Raw genomic sequence first — 9,968 nt, 5'->3', positions numbered from 1 at the left:
TTATCAAGTTACCTACTACTTTGGTAGAAGAGGGTAACAGATGGATGATGATAGAGGGAACTGTCATTGTAGAGTGGAGACCAGACACCTCCTCCTATTTACTACATGGGGACCTTTGAAATTTTGATCATTCAGATTCAGACAAACAACTTAACTATTCTCAACTACCACTTCGTTGTTTTCTCACCTGTCCTTTTCAATCCCTTCGCTTTCTTGGGTTTCATCCAAGATTTGGTCTTGTTTAATTTCTTATCTTCGATCAAGTGAGATTGAACATCTTGTATATTAAAAAAGTGACCAAATTGAGGGTTCTTCAACTTGAAGTTAATGTCATGATGTGCAATGAAGACTGCTATAAATTACAATCAACTTCATGCTTATATTTCTAACTAAACATCGGTTATTTCAGTGTGAGCAAATCCGAGCCCTCCATGGTTCGATGGTCGGTTCTTCCATTGATAGAGATTACCTGCATCGCAGTTTGCTCCTCTTTCTATTTAGCTTTTTTAGCTCGTGTTTCTTGGGCAGCCAATGTTTGAGCATGATTGTAGCTCAGCATCACAGTCCAGATGCTTACACAAGCCCCGAATAACTCTTCACCACTATCAAAATGACCACCTTTAAGCATCAACTTTGCTCTAATCTCAAGTAAATTAGCCTTCAACAATGTCACCAGTTTTCTTTCTCCTTTCAAAACTCTTGAGTTATTGGGTGGAATCGAATGCAATGTTCAAGTGGACAGCTGATTCTAGGTGACAAGATATAGAATTAAGCCAAAGAGGACAAAGTTGGTGGTTTATTTTTGTGCTACAGCTCCCCATTGCATGTCAGAAGAGCTTGATTGAGGAAAGGTACAAACTGAGCCTCTGTTTCAAGCTTGACACTGCTCAGGATATTGATAAGATAATGATTTCAATAAAGGGAAAAGGCAAGGGTGACACCATTTCATCCCGAGGATGCTGGTGAAGTAGGTCCACTTTATATTGATGCAAATGGCATCAACCTTGGGATTTATCTCAGTTTATTGATCCACCACTAATTAAAAGTTAGGGGAGGATATTGGAACGAGAAGGGGGGGTATTTTAGCAAGGAAATCGCGTCAATGGCAGTTCTTGCCGTGGGAGATCAAATGAGTTGCAATTCAAAACCACGATCAACTTCATTAATTTGGATGCGAGGACTGAAATAGTTCCTGTGAACTATTGCCCAACTTCAGGATCTGAGAAGCTGGTTCTCCAGATGCTAGAGAGGTTTTTAGCCGGCGGAGATGCTGATTCTGCTAATCCATCTGCTTTGAATCCTGTACTTGGGCTGATGGGCAAGATCATTTAATGGTGGTCAATAAAGATGATGTATAATGCAGGCATGCCAATTGGGCAGGTACAAGTACAGCCATGTGCTCAAAATAACTACGAAAATTTCTGCAGCGTCTTCTGGCAATACTCAGAATCAGAGCGGTCATTTATTTCGTCATAGGAACATGATGAAAGTTCCTAAAGGCTCTTTCTTTGGTTGGGCTGGGTTCCTCAAAGCTGGCAATTGCATGACCAACCAGCTTAATCAAAGGACCCCTAAGAAAAGTAAAATTACAAAAGATAATCTTCGTTTTGATTACTTGTAGTTGTAAACGTTATTAAGAAGAGGACTAAATATAAAGGGTAGACTAGGCTAGGATAAGGACTTCAATAACAAATAACAAATAAGGAAACCTTGAAATCCTGATTTTGATCCCTTTGTGAGTAACGATTCAAGTTTCAGGCAGGCAGATTGGAAAATGGTTTCGAAAAAGAGAGATGGAAAGGAAGAAGCCGGAAATGGGTGAAGAGATGAAAGCATGGTATCGTGCAGGAAAAGTGAGAATGAGGTTGAAAAGCGAGATGAGAGGAAGGAGGAGAATTACTGTAGGGGGCGGGGGGGTGATTACAAAGGGTTGAGGGCCTTGAGGCCTCTTTGGTCGCCAAGTAATTGGTCAGATGACAAGAACATGACCCCCTGGGAGAGGTTGGACAAATGTGGGAGGTTTTGGAGGACTCTATCTAGAAACATACCTTCCTCCCGCAGGTTCGCAAAAGATGAAGATCTTTGGGGTGGAGAGTAGGCGGCTTTGGGGTCATTGGAGGTCTTGTTTAGCTTGAGGCCCTCCTCCCATTCCCGACCCTGGATCCATAATCATTCTTGGTTTTTTCTTCTTTTTAAAAATATGTGTTAATGGAGGCATGTATTTTATTTGGGATCCTATTGCACTTGCAAAAATCAAAATTGCAAAACCCTTGTCTTGAACAATTTAAGTATGCTGCAAAGAAGGCTGTTGAATTCTACAATGAAAGGCACCTAGTAAGCAGTAGCAATTGCTTGTTAATCTCATTTTTATTGACGTTTTGACTTCCATCCTCAGGATTAAGTAAATATATTCACATCCATTACACTTTTATTCCTTGGATTAATTTCTTAATGAGTGTAATGTTAATCAAGGTGCTGATCTTGAGACAGAGGAGGTGGTGCCTGGACAAATGCTTTTGGCAGGGGCCTTGTTCATCATGTCACCTTCCAGGCTAAGCTTAAAGGTGCTCTTCATGATGATAAATCTCTCTGCAAACATTCTTTGCTAAGTTGTGGTATGGATATCTGGAGCAACTAACTTAGTTGTCAAGAGATAGAGCAGAAGAAATAGACGAAGAAGAAGAAGAAGGAAGAAGTAGAAGGAGCGGTGAAAACACAAAGAAGGTGTAAGGGAAGAATTACCAAAGGAAAAGGAATTGGTTCAATATTATTGCATGCCTGCATCTGTTGCAACAGAATGCTATTATATATACAGAGGAGCCTAACAACCAGCTCGTGACTTCTTTCCTTTCCATGTGACTCATAACAGAATTATAAACTCTATAAAACACATCGTTTTGGACTTAATGACTTACTCTAAAACGCACCGTTCTATCAATTGTTCCCTTAATTTGAATTTCCCCCCGTGTGAACCCATTAGTTAGTTGCCGCCCTGTAACAATTGCCCCTCCTTCAAATGGACCTTGTCCTCAAGGTCGAATTGTGGAAATCGGAGGGCGAGCTCATCAGCAAACTCCTAGGTAGCTTCTGCAGGTGTAAGACCTGCCCAATGAACGAGGAGTTGGGTGGCTGCTTGTAGATTCCTCTTGACCATTCGGCGATCCAAAATAGCCTGTGGAAGGAGAAGAGGTTCAGAAGGCAGAGCAGGCAATGTGGGGTACACCTCCCGATTTCCCACCTTCTTCTTCAACAGTGACACATGAAACACAGGGTGGAGGGATGCAGAGATGGGTAACTTCAATTTATAAGCCACGGTACCAATTCTTGCTAAAACTTCGTATGGACCGTAGTATTTTGAAGCTAATTTTTGAGAATGTCTGTGGCCTAGAGTTTTCTGTTTGTATGGTTGCAATTTGAGGTAGACGAAATCGCCAATAGCAAATTGTCTTTCACTTCTGTGTTTGTTTGCAAGTTGAATCATTCTATGCCTTGCATTCTGTAGGTTTTTCTTGACTGCCTGTAGAATTTGTTCCTTTTTGTATAAGAAATTATCCACTGCGTCGACATGTGAGTCTTTTAGGAAGTAGGGAATGTGTAGAGGGGGAGGGTAACCGTAGAGGATTTCATATGGGGTGGATTTGGTGGCCGTATGGTAGTTGGTATTGTACCACCATTCGTCTAGGGGAAGCCACTGAACCCACCGTGTTGGTGAAGCACCTGTCATGCAACGCAGGTAGTTTTCGAGACACTTATTGACCACCTCTGTCTGGCCATCTGATTGGGGGTGGTAGGCTGTTGAATAGCATAGCTTGACGCCTTGTCTAGCAAATAGCTCCTTCCAGAAGAGACTAAGAAAGACCGTGTCCCTGTCACTAACAATGGTGGCTGGGAACCCATGCAATTTGTAGACATTGTCTACAAACACTCGGGCTACAGAACAGGCAGTATAAGGGTGTGGAATAGCCATGAAGTGTGCATATTTGCTAAATATGTCCACAACCACAAAGATAACCTCCCGTCCTTCAGATTTAGGGAGCCCCTCCACGAAGTCCATACTAATATCAATGAAAGGAGCTGTAGGTATAGGGAGGGGTTGTAGTAACCCAGGAGTGCGTGTGTTTTCAGATTTGTTTTGTTGGCAAATGGGGCATTCCCTGATGTATTGTCGAACATGCTTTTGCTGGCCCTTCCAATAAAACCCATTGGCCACCCTTTTTGCTGTAACAGTAGTGCCTGAATGGCCCCCTGTAGCTGAATCATGATATAGAGAAATGATTTGAGTTTGAAAAGGTCCAAGTTGGCCTACCACAAGCTTACCTTTCCTGCATAGGAGCTGGTTGACCCAAGAGTAGTGAGGATGAGAGTTAGGCTGCAAGGTTAATTCCTGAATGAGAAGCTGTACATCCTTATCCTTCTGCCAAGATTCTTTGATGGCTGCCAAGAGTATAGTAGAAAGAGAAGAGACTGTTATGGTACTGAGTGTTCCACAGGTCACCCTTAAGAGGGCATCAACAACCACATTGTCCTTCCCTTTTTTGAACTCAATCTCATAGTCAAACCCAAGGAGTTTGGCGAGCCACACATGTTGTGATGGGCAAGTCACCTTCTGTTCAAACAGATACTTAAGACTAAGATGATCAGTACGTATAATAAAATGTCTGCCCTATAAGTAATGTCGCCATTTAGTAACTGCCAATAGAATAGCAAGTAGTTCCCTTTCATAGGTGGAAAGTGCCTGTTGTTTAACCCCAAATGATTTACTAATGAATGCGATTGGGTGTCCGGCTTGCATAAGGACTGCCCCCATACCCCTGCTGCTAGCATCTATCTCGATGATGAACTATTGAGTCAAGTCTGGCAACGCCAGGACTGGAGGTTGAGTCATCGCATGTTTCAGTTGATTGAAGGCTGAAGTGGCTTCCTCATTCCATCTGTAAGCATCCTTCTTCAGCAGCTGGGTTAAGGGTTTGCAAATGATACCATAACCTTTAACAAATCTCCTGTAGTATCCAATTAGACCCAAAAACCCCTTAGTTGTTTAATGTTACATGGGAGAGGCCAATTCAAGATAGCCTCGATCTTATGGGGATCAGTCGACACCCCTGCTGCCGAAATGACATGGCCAAGATACTCAACTTGGGGGCTGCAAAAAACATATTTGCTGGCCTTGGCATACAACAAGTTAGTCTGTAGAATTGTAAAGACAGTCCTGAGATGGCCTAGGTGCTCTGTCATGGAGTGACTGTAAATAAGAATGTCATCAAAGAAAACAAGAATAAACTTCCTCAGTTGGTCCATAAATAAGTCATTCATTAGACTTTGAAAGGTGGCAGGAGCGTTAGTCAAGCCAAAAGGCATGACCGAGAATTCATAGTGCCCACTGTGCGTCTTAAATGCAGTCTTGTAGATGTCTTCAGGAGCCATACGGATCTGGTGGTAGCCAGAGCAGAGATCAATCTTAGAGAAAACTGAGGCACCCACCAATTCTTCTAGGAGTTCATCTATTAAAGGAATATGGAACTTATCTTTGATTGTGAGCTGGTTTAATGCTCTGTAGTCAATGCATAATCTCCATGATCCGTCCTTCTTCTTGACTAGGACGACTGGGGAAGAAAAAAGGCTATGAATATGTTGAATGGCTCCTGAGCCCAACATTTCTTTAACCATATATTCTATCACATCCTTTTGTAGACTGGAATGTCGATAGGGTCTGAGATTGACCGGATTAGAGCCTTCCTTAAGAGGTATATTGTGATCATGGCTGCGAGGAGGAGGCAAGCCCTTCGGTTCTGCAAACAGCTTCTGGTATTCTGCCTGTAGAGAGGTGAAAGCTGTATTTTCAGCAAAGCCAGGTTGTAACCCAGTGGATGCTGGAATTTTTCCCTGTTCCTGACTGTTAATAGAGCGTAGGCTGCACATATTAATTTCAGAAACCAGACTATCACTACATAACAAACCATTAAGTTGCTTTAGTCTGACAGTTTCCATGGTTACTGGATCATTTCCCTTGATAAAAACCTCTTGACCTTGCCATGTAAACGCCATCCATATTTCTTCATAGTTGCATACGATGGTTTTTAATGTAGCCAGCCATTGAATGCCCAATATCATATCACAATTTTTAAGATCCAAGGTAAATACATCAGTCACAAAATCAACTCCCTGGATGGACCATTGGAAGTTGCTACATACAGAAGTGCAAGCCATAATCCCACCATCAGCTACCTGCACTGTTAGAGCCTTAATGTTTGTAAGATTACAATGCAATCTGTCTGCTACGTGATTGCTGATGAAATTGTGTGTACTGCCAGAATCTATCAAGATAACTATAAGCTGTTTTTCGACCCTGCCTGTGACCCGTAATGTGTTAAGGCCAGTTACTCCTTCTAAGGCATTGAGGGATATATGAGGATTATAAGTGTTAGGGTCCAGGTTAGTGGCTCCCTCGTCTTCACTACCCTCCCCACTCTCTTCCATAATACATAGGGAATACAGTTTCTTGTTCTAGCATCTATGCCCCGGTATAAACTTCTCATCACACCAAAAACAAAGGCCCTTAGCCCTCCTCTCATCCAAGTCTCTATTTCTTATGGGTCTAGTGGTTCTTTGGGTAATGTTGGGGTTGTAAGGTGGGGGGTTTGGTAAGAGACCTGCTTGTGGTGGTTTAAGGCTGGTGCTTGGGAATCCGGTAGGAAGATTTTTGTTGTAGCTGGAAGGGGTAGCAGGTTTGTTTGGGTAAGCAAAGGTGGTTGGGTGATAAGTCTGTTTGTTAGGATTAGAGCCATAACGTCTATGAGTGAGGGTGTTGTCCTGTAATCTAGCCAAAGTATATGCTTGCTTCAAGGACTTTGGCTCAAACATCTTGATCATATTCTTAACCTCTATATCTAGCCCTCCTATGAAGAATACCAAAGCATTTTTCTCAGAATTTTCAGATCGATTCCAGAGGATATCGAAATCCTTGATATAGGTTTCTAAGTCATTTTTCTGTTTAAGTTCAATGAGCTCCTCTAAAGGGTTTTTCTCTCCCCCAAACCTGCAACATAAAGCTTCTACATATTCTGACCAAGATACTACCTATCCTCCCAAACTTCTCATGTAATTTTGATGCCAGCATAGGGCCATGCCATCTAGGTAATAGGAAGCTAATTTGAGCTTGTCTTGCTCAACAATTTCTTCTACATCAAAGTACTGGTTACACTTATAAATCCATTTAAGGACATCCTCTCCCTCAAAAATAGGAAACTCTCGTTTTGGTCCACGTAATTGATATTGAGGAGGAGTACCTTCATTAATCCAGTTGAAACGAGCAGGGGAATCTCTTGTGGGGGGAAACTGAGGAGCCTTAGGTAAGCTGCACTCCCCTGAAGATAGCTGGGTCTTCTGCAATGCTGTGTCTACCCGAGAAACAAGGGCATCCATAACTTCTTTAAGTTCTCTGAAGCGTGTATTAGCATCGACCCTGATATCATTAAGCTGTTGTTGGATGTGATCATATGCTTGGGGTTGCTCTGGATTGGTGGTTTCATCCACCCTTCTTGCATCTTGGGATCTCGTTTCAGGAGGCATTTTGAGTCTAAAGATGCAGCTCTGATACCACTTGGAGCAACTAACTTAGTTGTCAAGAGATAGAGCAAAAGAAATAGACGAAGAAGAAGAAGAAGGAAAAATGAGAAGGAGCGGTGAAAACACAGAGAAGGTGTGAGGGAAGAATTACCGAAGGAAAAGGAATTGGTTCAATATTATTGCATGCCTGCATCTGTTGCAACAGAATGCTATTATATATACAGAGGAGCCTAACAACTAGCTCGTGACTTCTTTCCTTTCCACGTGACTCATAACAGAATTATAAACTCTATAAAACGCATCGTTTTGGACTTAATGACTTACTCTAAAACGCACCGTTCTACCAACTGTTCCCTTAATTTGAATTTCCCCCCGTGTGAACCCATTAGTTAGTTGCCGCCCTGTAACAATATCCTGCTTTCAATTTGGCATCTGACATACGTAAGCAAGGTGAAATCATCTTTTGCTCTTTGCTGCACTACCAAACGGGCACCAAGTTTACACATTATGTACATGCTCCACAGTGGGAAATCCCAAGTATCTGCTCTCTTTGTTTGGTTGTAGAACCCACCAAAATTACTTGCAGTTTTTGTCATGCGTAAAACGGAGTTATGCACCCTTTTAACAACAAAGAACTTACGACTCAGTAATCCAAGTTGACGAGGCTGGCATTTTTGGGGACTACAACAATGGCAGACTATCTCCCTCTGTTTGTTGATATCATTACCCTTGAAGTCACTTAAACAATGCCTATGCTTATTTTGTTAATTTGTTACTCATCTATGATATATATACGTGTAAGCGCTACTCCTTGTTAACTTGTATGAGAATGCATGTACGGTTGGCTTGCTTTAGAATTGTGCATGTGCACCTAAATAACTTGTTGATTTTTAGGGTCTTCTTCTGATGATTTTTTTATATTAGATTTCACATTTTCTTGTGTTCGTTCTGCATCCTGTATCTTTGGATTTTTACTATCCACTCCCTTGTACAGAAACCCCTTTTATTCAGAGGAGGGGTGTCATCTTTATTTCCAGGGTTTTAAGCCTAAATTTAGGCACTTTCTGTGATGCTTTGTGATTGAATTTGTTGAACCCTATAACAGATTGCGCAGAACAAAACCTAAAGAAAGACAAGTTGTGTGGCTGTGTGGAAGAATGAATTTTATTGATTGGATAACTCTCTTAAATAGAGTTTTTGTTTAACAGAATAACCAATCAAATCTACAAACTTCTAATAACAAAACAAGAAAATAATAACAGAATTTATTCTTAAAGACTTTGTCTTTAAGTAGAAATCTTCTGGATAATCTTTTCCTTAACAACCTTGCTGATCTTCAGCAGCTTTTAAGACATTCTTTCAACGCTCCTCCTTGTCTTAACACCAACAATATACACATAGCTTGCTTCTTAATTCTTCAAAATTTGCTTTTGAAAGAGCTTTAGTTAACACATCTACAATTTGGTCATTAGTTATGCAATAAAACAAGATAACTTCACCTTCTTTTTGGATTTCTCTTAAAAAATACAACTTGATTTTAAAGTGCTTAGTCTTGCCATGGAAAACAAGATTATTTGCAATATAAATTGCAGCCTAGTTGTCAACATAAATATGTGTTGGCTCAAGTTGATCTATATGCAAATCTACAAGTATTTTTTCTGATCCAGATTGCTTGTGTCACGACCTGATTTCTGGATCCATGACCGACACATAGGCAAGGTTCCCCTCTAAGATTCTATACCTATGCGAACCCAAACTTACATACAAACTTATCTATTAAATAAGCCAATCAGAGTTCAATGCAGCAGTAACAACAAAACTAACTTTATAATATAATTTAATTGACTTAATACAAGAGTTAATAAAATTTCATAGTTTTGGAGCACTAACTAGACATAAAAGAAAATATACAAATTACAAAAAAAAAAAAGCAGGTTCTGAAGGTCCAACAAAAGTGACCTGCTATCAAGCTATAAGCTCAGGATAAATAATGAGAGGGTGAGTTCAACAACTCAGTGAGTATATAACGTTCAATACACACACACGAGGTAATACAACAATGAGAAATATATATACAAGTATGGCTTTAGGTTCTTATAGAAATGTTTCTCAAATTGACCATAACAAGAAGATCATATGGTAAAACTCGTCAGAAAATCAAAATGCAATGAGCATGAGGCTCCATACTGTGGGATGATCAGTCCACACAGGTTGGTGACTCCCCCGACCAACTAGGGTTCAGATACGATGTGTACAAAGACTAACACTACCCTATTAGCATGGGTATTCTGACTGACATACCATAGGTTCATAATCATAATCAAACAGACATATTCATATCTCAAGGCTGAACTCATGACATCAATCAAATGAGGAGCTATCAATTCAGAAGTCAATTCAAA

The sequence above is a fragment of the Populus trichocarpa genome, chromosome 1, assembly GCF_000002775.5.
Source record: "Populus trichocarpa isolate Nisqually-1 chromosome 1, P.trichocarpa_v4.1, whole genome shotgun sequence".
NCBI lineage: Eukaryota > Viridiplantae > Streptophyta > Magnoliopsida > Malpighiales > Salicaceae > Populus > Populus trichocarpa.
The sequence above is the reverse complement of the archived record's forward strand: the minus strand, read 5'-3'. Positions refer to the sequence as shown.